Raw genomic sequence first — 15,145 nt, 5'->3', positions numbered from 1 at the left:
TTGAAGCAGTGGAAAAAGTGATTTCTGTGCGCAATTCTTTTTAGAGGGTATGAAATGGTCAATACCTACAATTAACCATTCAGTCAGGTCTAATACTATAGAGGACACATCCTTTTTAAACATGGAATGCAGAGGTAGATCAGATATAAATGTACGGAAGCTATCCCAGTCAGCCTTAGTGTATCGATATACTGTACGATGGAGAGGTACGTCTGGGGACTTATTACATTTCATTTTTATCTTAATTGATACAATTGATACATATGTATATATATATATATATATATATATATATGCATATATATATATGCATATATATACATATATATATATGCATATATATATACATATATATATATGCATATATATATATACATATATATATATATGCATATATATATATACATATATATATATATGCATATATATATACATATATATATATGCATATATTTATATACATATATACATATATGTATACATATATTTATATACATATATATACACATATATATACATATATATGCATATATACATATATACATATATATATATATATATATATATATATATAACTTTAATAAGGAAAATGAACTTTTTAAAAGTAATAAAAAAATAAAAATGACGAAATCATCACGTCCATCTTTAAGGAAATAAAAGCTCTGATATTACTCTACAAATATGGAACCAAATAAATATTTTTTTACGGTTGGATAAAATATTCAATAACATTACTTCGAGACAAGAAATTATGTAGGAAACTGTGTTCCATATTTTTCGTTCTATGAAAACTTTATGAAAGTAGTGCAAAACCAATATAACATAGAGAGATAATGGCAGTTGGATTTGACAGTGATTTTCTGCAACTCCTCGTTGGCACTTTGTTCCTTAAGTTGCGTTTGGTTTAGGATGAATGCATTTTTCTAATTAAGTTTATATAGAATGTAAAACGTCAAAAGACATACTTCTATTCCCTCACTTATTATATGAACACACACACACACACACACACACACACACACATATATATATATATATATAGATATATATATCTTAACCTCAAAATTGTGCACCAACATCACGAAATAATATGTCTGTATTTATGTATAATTATACGTTAGTGTACTTATGTGTTTATGTATAAATATATATCTATATGCATCTATATATGTGCATATATGTACGCATATTTATATGTGTGTATATATGTATGTCGGTATATAAACATTGAGAAAACGAACCTCTCGAAAGTGCAACAGGTCAGAATTAAGACAGCAGATTTTAATAAAGCCCTTTGTATCGAAACAGATAGAGCTATATCAATAATAAATGATAGTAAAATGTACTTTGCTTTAAGATTTTACTGTCGTTTCACACGCTATCCCTGATTGAGTATCAGAATTGTCTTGACTGGTATCAATCCAAAAGCAAAACCAGAATAAACAGTACGCATACATGTGGCCGCTCATTTTGTTTTGCCTTTGAGTCAATACAAGACAAGACATTTCCGATGATCAGCGATAGTATGTGAAGCTGTCGTAAAATGTTAATGCATTTTTATCATTGATACCTTGATCTTTTGTAGTACGACTTCAGTGTATAAGCTCAATAGATATCCATGTATAATTCCAGAGATTTTGTAGAAGTAGTAAATTCCAACGATAAAAATGAAAAATAAAGATGTCATTGTTAGAATCTGCTTTCTCTTTCTCTCTCTCTCTCTCACACACATTCATATCTCTCTCTCTCTCTCTCTCTCTCTCTCTATATATATATATATATATATATATATATATATATATATATACATACACACATATATATATATATATATATTTGTGTGTGTGCAATGTGTGATATATATATATATATATATATATATATAAACACATATGATTTCTTGATTTAATCACATAAATTAATATACGAAGATATAATTCTATACGTAAATTTTCAGTATTTACTTCAACAGTATTCAATACATAGGTAGAGCTAGGTATTAAGTTATGAAAATATATATAGCAATTAGGCTACACAGAGTATTCCGCGTTTCATTTTCGTGTTAATTCGTCTGGTTATGCATAAGCCTGACGAATTCTCCCGCGAATGAAATGCGAAATATTCTGTGTAGCTTAATTGCCATAGACGAATTCTCGCGAAAATGAAGCACCGAATATTCTGTGTAGCTTAATTGGCATATATATTTTCATAACTTACTATCTATACATATATATAATCTTAGTAAATAATGGATTTCAAATTCCGTAGTATATCCAATACGAAGAAAAAATATCATCAAAATAAAATAATCATTGTTCAATAATAGAAATATTGACCACAATAAACGTATAGATAGTGGTTAGAATAATCACAAGAGTCAAAGTCAATAAAATATAAGCGATTATAAATAATATTAAAAATAAATATAATAATAATAGTTTTACATATAGCCTTGCTCGTCGGTATCATTGGTTTCATAGTGCTGAGTGATTACAATATCACACCAAATTTTTTTATATACGAAGGTTTACAAGTTCATCGGCAAAGACAAAACGAGAAGTTTCATACAAAACCATAAAATTGTTTATATACATAACAATACATAAATTAAGCAGAGAAGGTTCTCGTCTGAATTGTAGGGAGAGGGGAAGTATTATTTACATTTTATTGTTCCGACTGTTGTTCTGAACATCGAAATTTATTGCTAAGTATGTAAAGGTGCAGCTGAATGAAAAATAGTCGAATTTCAGGCAATAAGACCTTAGCAAGCCTAAATAATATCTAATGACAAGAAGGGGGAGACAACACTACTGCGGATTGGAACCACATTGGATTCAATTTTGGGTAGTGAATAATTTGTGGGTTCCTACTTAGTCCCTCATGAGGACAGAGTTAGACACAAGATCGGTTGTTAATGTGAGCAAAATTCGCTCTCCTAAAAGGGGTACACTGGATCGAAATTAAAAAAAATGCTCAAGTCTAGTAAACTTATCATTTACTGACCGATAACAGAATAGACCAAGTATAGTACAAAAACGGATACTACACTTTGTGCCTAACCAAGGTTTTCCTACAATTCAGTGAACAATGAGTCTACTTTCAAATCCAGCTATTCATAAATGAGTACTCTACATTACGGGGAAAAAATAAAAATTGCTTCAGTCAACAAACACCTATTTTACCGACTGAAGACGGAACATCTACTACACTTTGATCTCAGCTCGAAATACTTACTTGATTACATTTAACAATTATATTTCGACGACATTTCAGCCGATGTCTTCCCGGCCTCCTGTAGGTGTATTATTCATTTGCAGTGATGTTTTTGTTATATTTAAATATGATTGCCATTGATTATTTGTTTGCGTTGATAGCGTAAGAAAAAAAAAGTGAAAATAAACCGTTCTAAAGATATAGACATGTTTCCACATAAAGCTGTGCACAAACTTGTGCATAGTTAATGAATTAAGCAGTTTACATTTCAAACAAACTCATTTTAAATAAATAAATGAAAATAGATTGAATTCTTAGAAAACTGTTTCAACGTAAATTTTCTAGTTAATTATGTGTGTATGCATATATATGTATGTATTATAAGTATATATGTATCTGTATATATTGTATGTGTATATGTATATATTGTATGTATATATGTATATATTATATGTGTATATATTATATGTATATATATATGTGTATATATATATGTATATGCTTTGGTGTAGCAGCTAATTAAAAGGGAGCGTTTAGGTGGCCCTCGACTATAGTCGGCCTCTTAGCTTTAACTCTATCTTCCTTTGCCACTGTTGGGAACAGACAAACAGACTACACATAAAACAGCCATTCATAACCGGATACAAACAAAGACTCTTTTGTCTTAATGACAACAGACATCATAACGTTAGCTAATTATTTTGAGTTAAAGGAAAAGGAGACGAGTCTGCATTGTGAAAGAAATGATTGAAGAGAAAGTGGACCAGACATTTTTGCATTAGAAAAAAATAAAAAATTTTATTCTTAACATGTCAACCCACAATGCTGTAACTTTAGTATAGCTGGCTTCTACAACACCCATAGCTTTTACACATGCGTTCGTTTAAGTTAATCCTTTTCTCCCTGGATCCAAGACAGCACAAAATATCATGTTAAGGACTAAGGGTAAGTGGATCAATCTAGATTTGCGCACTTCCCTATATCTTGGTATCATCTATATATATAAAAGCGAAAATGTATGTATGTATGTATGTATGTATGTATGTATGTACGCTTTTCCTCGATGTCAACAAAAGGCTTCTTTCAGCGAAGCGCTCGCTCGGTTCACAACTTCTTAAAACTTTTTATATCATCTATAAATAGTAATATCTCACACTTAACCACGGAGCTCGCCTGTCTATTTAATTTTATTGACTTTCAAACGTTAATTATTCCACATTTCCCGCATCGGCACGCGTTACATTCGGTTTTCGGTATAAACAAAAAGCGAAACTCGACTCTAATAACAGGCCCAGAGCCAGTGAACGTATGTCGACTTCGTCATATCAGACGGGGGAGCGGGTTTTTAAAAACAAACAAACCGATTTATTGACTCCATTAAAAACTATCCCGCACAAAATGCTGACTGCTGAATACCTATCGCCGTCACGTCAAGCAAAAACGCGCACCTGTTTTTTTTTCACACTCTACTATTTTCCAACTGCGCGTCGTCAAGGCTTTGTTTTTTTTTTTTCACGGGCACCTGTTTTTTTTCACACACACCTACAAACACCCGGGCAACGCCGGGTACCCATCGCTAGTTATCAATGAAAAGGCAACCTTCAGGTCACCTTGTTGGTATTCCACACTTAGGACGTCTCAGGCAATCATTCATCAACCAAACCACCGTCTTAAAGAAAAAAAAGATAGCCACTTGCCACCGATCAGAAGAGATACTATTCTTTGATACTGAATGGAAGTTCAGGTCTATATTTGTTATGTCTGTTGATACACGTTATTGGTTTGATGACAGCTAAACAATGAGTAAAAGACAAAGTATAATCTTTAACAGATTTATTCAACAACGTACAGAGCAAAATGGTGAAGTAAAAGCCGCTAGATGCGTGATGCTTAAAGTCTCTGATGAGAGACAAGCATTCTGTTTGTCCCTCAAATTAGCGAACTGCTTCTCTCCAAAGGTCGATAACTTCCCCTTCTTTGGTTCAATCTATTTTGTAATGTCTGGTATGTTATCAGCAATAGTATGAAGCGTGATATTAATATTCTTATAATTGTATTTAAATATTCTTTTCAGACTTTGTTGTTTGGGATCTAACAGACCGATTATTGGAAACATTTTATTCCAAAGGAAGATTCTCTGTTCGGTTCACTAAAAGGCAATAAGCAAGTTCAATAATCAATAATAATAACATCATAATGAATGCTTATTTCAGAGGTTTGCGTAATGGTCTTGAACATTCAGCCAAATTGTTTCTGCTTTAATCCCAAACATTAATCTGGCTGAATTATGTCTCCACCAAATACTTCAATCTTGATGGTAATTATCTTACGACTGCAATTACTTTGCTTAATCTTGCAGAATAAATACCAAATAAATCGTTGATCCGAACTCGTCATGAAGTAAGCTTTCAATTTCCTTTCCAAAATTTGGTTGGCAAGTGAATGGCGTTCAATTTGTCACCATTTGCTCCCACATAAAGTGGTTCTGATAGCAGAAACATATTCACTGCGCTTGTTTTACACAGTGAATCAAAAGTATCATGTAATACTGTTAGGTATAACTAAAAAAAACAAATAATAATAGTTATTTCTCTTAAACTGAAAACGGGGTTTTATCGCTCTTGGAAGAAGCAATCCACTATGACAATTTGAGAGGTAAACAATTGTCTCGCATCAAAGACTTTAATCATCACGCATTCAAAGGCTTCTACCTGACTATTTTACTCTGTAAGTTGTTGAATAATTCTGTTAAAAATTACACTTTACATCTTTGTTCATTTTTCTTTCATTAAACTGATGTAACCATTACAAAACTGAACTGTTATTCAGAGTCAAAGTATAGTATCTGTTCTCATCCATTTTAAGTAGTTATCTTTCTGTGTATTGTATCGTTCTTTAAAAATGTGGGTTGATGACTGATTACTTAAAGTACCTCATTGTAGAATACCGATCATGGCTAATTTCTTACCTACCTAGATTATTTTCTTTTCGGAAAGCTGGATTCCCACCAGGTGTGGCGATGGATCGGTGGTCCAGGGCATCCAAGTTTGCGTGAGTAGGATCCGTTCATTTTCAAACTATCTTTCTCATAGTATGTCTCAATGCTAGGACTTGAGTCTTTACAGGGCATACAGTCAAAGAGTTAGTTAATCCAGGGAATCACTGATCCATTGCATGCTACTGATTCGCACTGAACCGACCTTTTGTCTTACTTGACTGGCACAGTTGGCATAATGATGAAAATGTTCGTTAATGGGTTAAGAGACCAGAATTCAATTCTCGGTTAAGTCATAGCAAAGACTTAAAAAAAATAGTACTTGATGGTCCCTTGTAACATAGCGTGGATGGTTACATGCAAATGCATGCAAAATTACGTCAACGGTAAAGAAAACAGATTATTAAAAGGAGAAAGAGGACGATTACGAGAAGACGTGAAGCAGAGAACGAGATTAACGTTCGAGATCACGTGAGAGGCACGGAGAACGTTCGAGATTACGTGGGTGATGTCACAGCCGTAACAATGAGGAAATGTCGTTGTTACAAAGAAAAAGTGAGTTGCAGTTATTTTCTATTCTTTGTTCACTTTGTGACTGAACATATAACGTGTTGGTCTCCGTTACACACGGACTGAAAGAGGGTGTGTTAAATTTGAATCCAGTTCGTGTCACATGAAACAGTTATACGTTATTTAAAAACAAAAGCGAGTTGAATTCATTTTGTATTCGTTGTCTACTTTGTGTGTTAGTTCCCGGGCAACGTTACACTTTTGCTAAGCACTCAGCATTATAAAGGAAAGAACTAATAAACTAACCGCAAATCCAATTATATAAAACAAAAATATTTATACAAAAACACTCCTAAAGAGGGCCAGTGAACACAACAGCTGAAACGTAGTAGAACAATAAATATTAATGTTAAATGGGTGGGGATGATCGTGACAAATCTGGGTGTTCCAAGTTCGAGTCTAGTTAATTCCACAAAAACACCTTCACCACACCCACACTTGACCTTGTGTCTAACCTCCACAAAAAAGGTAAATAAAATAAAAATTAACACTGAGATTAGTCTAAATAAAAACGATGTATATATAAATGAAGTTCTTGAAAGAAAGCATCAAACGGAAAGAAATTATACATTACGATAGAATACATTGACAGACATTTTTTTTTCTTTTTCACATGATGAAATATAACTCAACTTGGACATTGGAATCGTAATTTTTTAATAGCCTGTTGAAAAATAAAATCGTTCAAAAAATCATATCAACACTTAAGTTACTGAATAATTTAAAAAAAATACCTCGTCCTTTCCACTCCTGAACTATGCTGTTGCTACCTCAATGTGCATACGAACTGTATCTACTTGGCGTATCCCGGGAGCTTTTTCACTCTCTTTTTTGTTTATATTTTACTCTTTTTCAAGCGCATAAATACTGTTTTTTTTATTCATGAATTTATAAATAATAATAAGCTAATAGCATGCAAGCAAGCAATCTAATGTATATATATATATATATATATATATATATATATATAGAGAGAGAGAGAGAGAGAGAGACGTGGCGACGCACATTTGAAAACAGAGGTGTGCACGCACGCATATTCCAGATAGTTGATCTACACTTTTGTGTCCCATGAAAATGACCGGAATTGTACTTATCACAAGAACAAAGAAGTGTTTACATTTCAAGGTCAGAAGTTATGAATTGTGCAATACAAAACAGAAAAGAAGAACGTGGTATTTTGATGTTTACAGTTCCACAAATGTCGATTTATGACTATGTAAGAGAAAATAACAGAAAACAGAAGAGAGCGCCGAGCGTGATTGACATCTTGACACGTCTCTGTCGTCGAACCACACACCAACCAACCCCTTACAATTAAAGTCTCTCTATATATATATCTCTCTCTCTTTGTCGATGTACAAGAACCTTAATTGTAAATAAAATTTATATGTTGATAAATTCGTCTCTGTTTTGATTTTGAGAATGTCGACAAAAGAATTGTCAGATGTATATATTATACGAATTATATATACATTCAACAACGCAACATATATATATATATATATATATATATATATATATATATATATATATATAATAGCCAAGCTCTAAATAGGATTTTCGTTTAGTTTTCGTTATGGCATTTTTTATTTCCAAAGTACATAAAGAATAATATGATAGCGGTCAAAGTACTTGTCATATTCTGTCCCTATAAGTAATCAAATATTGTTTATTGCATTCATTTCGAATCCTCTCATAATAGTCTTTATCATTAAACTGAAAATTATCCTCGAGTGGCTTTTGGCCTCCATAAGTGGTGAAACATTAGTATAAATTAAAAAAAAATTCTGAAATGACCAGACGATTAAATGAATCAATCCAGATGTTAGGTTTTTATGATTATCTCAGTAGACGCTGCATAGACATGAAACGAAACATGGAAGCGTCTAATCCAAAAGAATGACAATTACTTTTCAGCTAAAAATTAGTGATGAATAGAATAAAACTCGGAATAGAAATAATAATAATAATAATAATAATAATAATAATAATAATAATAATAAAACAGTGATAAGAACACCTAATATTATTTCCCTTGACTAAAAACTTTCCTAATATTGTCTCCCATGTAATAAGAAGGAGAGTCTAGTGCTATCTCGCTAAAATACGAACTGGAGTCAAATATTATCTATCTTGTCTAAGAACTCGAGTCTAATATTATCTCTCTTGTCTAAGAACTCGAGTCTAATATTATCCCCCTTTGTCTAAGGACTCGAGTATAATATTATCCCCCTTTGTCTAAGGACTCGAGTATAATATTATCCCCCTTTGTCTAAGGACTCGAGTATAATATTATCCCCCTTTGTCTAAGAACTCGAGTCTAATATTATCCCCCTTGTCTAAGAACTCGAATCTAATATTATCTCTCTTTTCTAAGAACTCGAGTCTAATATTATCCCCCTTGTCTAAGAACTCGAGTCTAATATTATCCCCCTTGTCTAAGAACTCGAGTCTAATATTATCCCCCTTGTTTAAGAACTCGAATCTAATATTATCTCTCTTGTCTAAGAACTCGAGTCTAATATTATCCCCCTTGTCTAAGAACTCGAATCTAATATCATCTCTCTTTTCTAAGAACTCGAGTCTAATATTATCCCCCTTAGTCTAAGGACTCGAGTATAATATTATCTCTCTTGTCTAAGAACTCGAGTCTAATATTATCCCCCTTAGTCTAAGGACTCGAGTATAATATTATCTCTCTTGTCTAAGAACTCGAGTCTAATATTATCTCTCTTGTCTAAGAACTTGTGTCTAATATTATCCCCCTTGTCTAAGAACTTGAGTCTGATATTATCTCCCTTGAAAAAGAACTTGAGTCCAATATTATCTCCCTTGAAAAAGAACTATCAATTCTATAAAAACAATAAATAATTTTTTCACTTCACTATGCTAAGCCGAATAAAGCTTCATAAGTTACATGGCTCTTCTATATTTTTATGACTGCTGGATAATAATCTATCAAGAGGAGACCAAGTTGAATAGGTTTCTGATAGAAATCTTCATTGTCGTGAATGTCAGTTATTAATAGCCTTGATGTTGTGTTCGGGAATATTCGTTGGCAACAAATGAATGCTGACATCAGATGAGAGATTTCTCAAGAGAAATGTCATTTCCTTTCCACCATTCAATGACATGTCTTGATAATTCTTTTTGTTTTGTTTATTCCTTTCAACTTGATTCTTCATTCCTAAGCCAATAAAAGAAGCAAGATTCTTTCCCTATTGATTCCTCATAATCTCCGAATATATTTCTGTTTATCAACTAGGGAGCCGCAATTATTTTTCCAAAGCAATATCATCTTTTATGTATGTCTTTCATAGACTTCCGTTTGTTTATCTATCAATCATACAAAGGCTACAGCGGCAATCTGCTTGTATATATTTATATACATTTACATATATTACTGTTTTTAAAACTTTAAACAAAGCAAAAATATTTTGCAAATGTATATTTCTTGAAATTGAATCGATTAAAGTTGTGTTTGAGTTTTCGATTTTCTTTATCTGGGGGGAGAAAAAAAAAAAAAAAGACGTTTTTGATTTTTCCCTCCCCACCTCCATTTTTACATTTATTCAAACATCATTAAACGAGGCTCTGTCCGTCTGTTCTGGACTTGAAATAGCATGAACAAATTTAAGTTATTGGTCATTTAATAACGTTCTTCACTATACTTCATTAAAAAAAAAGTAATAAATGGTTCGGCTCCTACAAACATTAATAAGAAACATTTTTAAATAATCCCCTATAAATATAAATCAGGGAATAACTCGTTTACATTTAAAAATAATAGACGTCTACGTAAAGTTTTAAAATGTGTAAATAAATAAAATGTAAAAAAGCTAAAAGAACTTCATTGTATCTTAAACAATGGATGCCATGACCAAGCAAGGCCCAAAGGAGAATCCAGAGAAATGAGTCCCTTACCTTTTAGTGTAGTAGTCATTGAAAAGGGAGCCTTTCAGATACCCTGATCGATGATATCATGATCGATCAATTTACTTATTTTTTATCTATACATAATCAGCCAAATGTAGGTGGACATCATTTTGAATAGGGTTTATGTATCAGTTATATTAATGCATTTTTTTTTATCATAACTATGTTGCAAGTACGTTTTATTACTGTCCACCTATTTTTGGCTCACTCTGTATATATATAAATACACGTGTAAAATATGAAAATGCATTACAAAAATCATGTGTTTTACTCAAGAAATTAAACAGATAATTTAGACTATTTGAACTATTCAGCCTACTATTCTTCATTTTGCTTGTTATTTTCCCAAAACCGGTCTTCTTCAGATGACTATTTGAAAACTTTGGAATCTGTAAAATCATTTTTGAGTTCGAAATTCAGTATAGATTTCCGAGTTAGAAGTAAAGATTTTCGAGTTCGAAAAGTTACATCTGTAGAACATCATCGGCTGAAACATTGAGAAAGTGTCAACCGTAATGAAGATAATAATCCGCATAATACAAATTTTAAAATTCTCATCTCAGAAATTCTGAAAAAGACAACAATTATTTAAAGAAGAAAACAAAAATGTACAATGTAATTTTAATGCCAAGTTGAATATTTTTTGCATTTTTTTTCCATTCGTTGTTAGTAATTTTTTTTTTTCTTATACATTCCTCATCAAATATTACTTGGGATATTTGGACTTAAATCTGTGTGAATGTACAAAAAAATTGTTGCAAAATTTTCTCATGTGAAACAGAAAAAAATTATTTTATAAAGCAGGGTCGCATGAGAAAAGTACAGGTCTTCTTTGATTAGGAGCTCAAATGAACCATATTGCTTAACTTTTTCTTTTTAATTTGAATTCAATCCAGGAATTGCATCAGCAGTTTAAAGTAGGAGTTCGCAATCTTATTTTGCTTATGGAACCTTTGAAAGCTATTTTATTATTGGCAGGCACCATACATGCATAAATAATTTTCCAATCAAATACTTGTTTCTAAATTAGTAAAAATTAATAATGGATCAGTTTCGTTATATTTGTGGCATTAAATTCAGATTTGGAAAATGCCATTAAACACGCTAATAAATAAAACAAAATAATTAGAAACTTCATAACATTTTTAAAATTTTTGTTTGAAAAGGTGAGAGAGGAGGGTCTCAAATCGTTTAAGAATCTCTCTGCGTCTGTGAAGACCCCGGTTGGGAATCATTGGTTTAAAGTATTTAGATTTTTTTTTTCATTTCAAAGTGTCACGATAGTAAATCCGTGTCAGCCATTTTATATGATCTTAATTTAGGGAATAAATAAATAAAGTTTAGGAATAAAGTACATTCTGGAGTCATAATATGTAAATTATTTTAAAAAAATCAAGTATTATGGTTTATTTGTAATCTTAAACTAAATGAAAACATTAATTTTCTTATGCGACCTTGTCATGTGAAAACTAAAACATAATAATCTCCTAAATATCAACTGTAAACAGATGGGAGAAGAGAAGACATCAGAAAGAGTGGGGGAAGGAGTAGGTCAGAGTGAAGGGAAGAGAACTCTTTTAAAAACATTGATTAGCAACCACAGTTGCAGACAAACCTTGTTTAAAGCAGTCGAATCGTGAACATCAAATGTTTATAATTTATTAGTCAATCACAGTTATTGAAAAACAGACGGTACATAACAGTTTAGATAGACTGAGGCTAGAAGAAAACAAATCAATTAATAAAAAGATTTGTCCGTAGCATTAACAAAAACATAATGGAAAAATATTGTCCATAGGATTAACAAAAACACAATTGCATTAACAAGGATAACGAAAAAAGACATTGTCTATAGCATTCAAAGCAAATCAATAAAACAGTTGTCTGTAACAATCAAAACAACAATAAATGAAAAGTATTTATCACATTCAAAATTGTCTGTAGCATTGAATAAAATAATTATATGTATCATTAATCAAAAATATTGTCTGTATGTAGCAATAAATAAAATTCGTTTGTAACATTAAACAACTATGAATAAAACAAGATTTGTTGTAGCATTAAATGTTAAGAAAAACAATTTGTGTGTAGCATAAAACAAAGATTGAAAAATGTTTCAAGATTAAACAAACATATAGTATTTAACACATTTAAACTAATGTCTGTACCATTAAAAAATATTAAAGTGTTTGTAATGTTACATGGAAAACAAAAAAGGTTTTTAGCATTAAATGAATATTGAATTAGAAATGTCTATAGTATTAAAAAATATTAAAAGATGTATGTAACTTTATACTGAAAGAAAAATGTCTGTTGCATTAAATAAATATCGAATTAAAACATCTGTAGCATTAAACAAATATTAGACATGTTTTTTTTGCATTAAACAAACATTAAATTAATAAATGTCTGTAGCATTAAATACATATTGAAGTAAAACGTCTGTAGCATGAAACAATTATTAAAACTATTTTCAGCGTTAATCAGACATTGAATAAAAATATATTAAACAACTATAAAAAATGTTTTTAGCATTGAACAAATATTGACTAAAAATATCCATAGCATTAAACTATTAAAAATATTTTTATCATTAAACAAATGCTGAATTAAAATGTCTAGCATTAAATAACTATTAAAAATGTTTTGTATACATTAAACAACTATTAAAAATGTTTGTAGCATTAAAAAATGTTGAATTAAAATGTCTGTAGCATTAAGCAACTATTAAACTATTTATAGTGTTAAACAAATATTAAAAATGTTTTTAGCATTAAACATATGTTGAATAAAAAATATCTGTAATATTAAATATATGTTGAATAAAAAATATCTCTAATATTAAACAAATATTGAATTAAAATATCTGTAGCATTACAAAACTATTAAAAAATTTTAGCATTAAAAATCATTGAATTAATAAATGTATGTATCATTAAACAGATATTTAATCAAAAATAATTTCATGTTGCAGTAAAAAATATATATTTATAACAAAAAAATCGAGAGAAAAATTTAAGCATCTTTTTCACAAACAAAAACTATAGGATATGTAACATATTTTGTTTTATTTTTCGTTTGTTTTTAACCAGATTCAGTCATATTTTTTATTATTTCTGTTTAAATTATGAACACAAACATTTACAAAATTCTTTCTAGCATTCAGTTTTTAAGATGACTTCTTGGGACTTGGACCCAAATCAAAATTCTGATTGATCGACTGTATATTTTGAATGCAAATCAATTGAATAACATGAAGAAAAAAAAAGAAAAAAGGGAAAACTCCAATTTTCTCCTTATCTACATTTTTATCAAGGAATAAAGTCAAACTATGTAAGATTAAATACATAAGTGTGTGTATATGTCTCATAAAAATGGTATTCGTGTGTGTGTTTATGGTCCCATGCTCCATCGTTGACAACAGGGTTGAAAGGGGGGCGGGGATAAAGGGATGATAAAAACTTCCACAACACAAGTTACTGCAACCGTTTTTTTTTTCGTACATTTATTTAAAAAAACATGTTAAAAGAAAACGCTGCCAGCATTAACGTGTTTCGATTTGAACCAAAAGAATCTTGAAAAAAGAAATTGATTGTTCAGATATGTATTATTTTTGTGTGTTACTATAGCAGAAGTGCTTTATTATTTTATTTATTTATTTATTCATTTATTTTTATTTTTTATTTTTTTTGAAAAGCCAATTATGAAAAAAATGACTCCTGGAAGATTTATTTTTGGCCATTTATTTTGTAGTTTTTTTTTGTTTTTTTTTTGATTTCTGTAAAAAAAAAAAGAAAAATTATAATTTTGGGTTCGTTTTGAAATTAGATTTTTGTTTATTTTACCATAGATTGGTGTATATCGATTTTTTCCACACTTGGAAATGAGGATTTTAAAATGGAGCCAAATTCTTATCCATGTTGACATTGTACTATTATTATAAATAACCATTTTTCAGTTTAGTGATCGTCCAAATTTTTGTACATATTCCATTTCCTGTGTGAATTATTTTATTTCAAAAGAAAACAGTAATAAAAAAATACTAATAATGCACAAACAACCAAAATATTTTTATCAAACAATTTTTATTTTCTCAATTTTTTTCAATTGAAACAACATTCAAGTTCAGGTCTAAACTTCTAAAGAACAAAATCCAAGGATGAACTCATAAGAATTAAAGATAATTCAAACATTAATCGCTGCTCTTTATCTTATTAGTAGGGCTAGGACAACATCATATTATTTTCATTGTTTTTACTCTCGAGTATATATCCGACACAGACACAATTAATCAACCGAGAACCACATTACTCTACATAAAAACATATACGATATCAATGGATATATACTTGAGAATCAAAATAAGGGAAAAAAATATGCTGTTTTCATAGCCCTACTTATTAGTATTATATATATAATCTTGAAAATTTG

Source organism: Euprymna scolopes, chromosome 13 (genome assembly GCF_053919585.1).
Source record: "Euprymna scolopes isolate OS-2025 chromosome 13, ASM5391958v1, whole genome shotgun sequence".
In the NCBI taxonomy this organism is placed as follows: Eukaryota; Metazoa; Mollusca; class Cephalopoda; order Sepiida; family Sepiolidae; genus Euprymna; species Euprymna scolopes.
Note: the sequence above shows the minus strand (reverse complement) of the source record.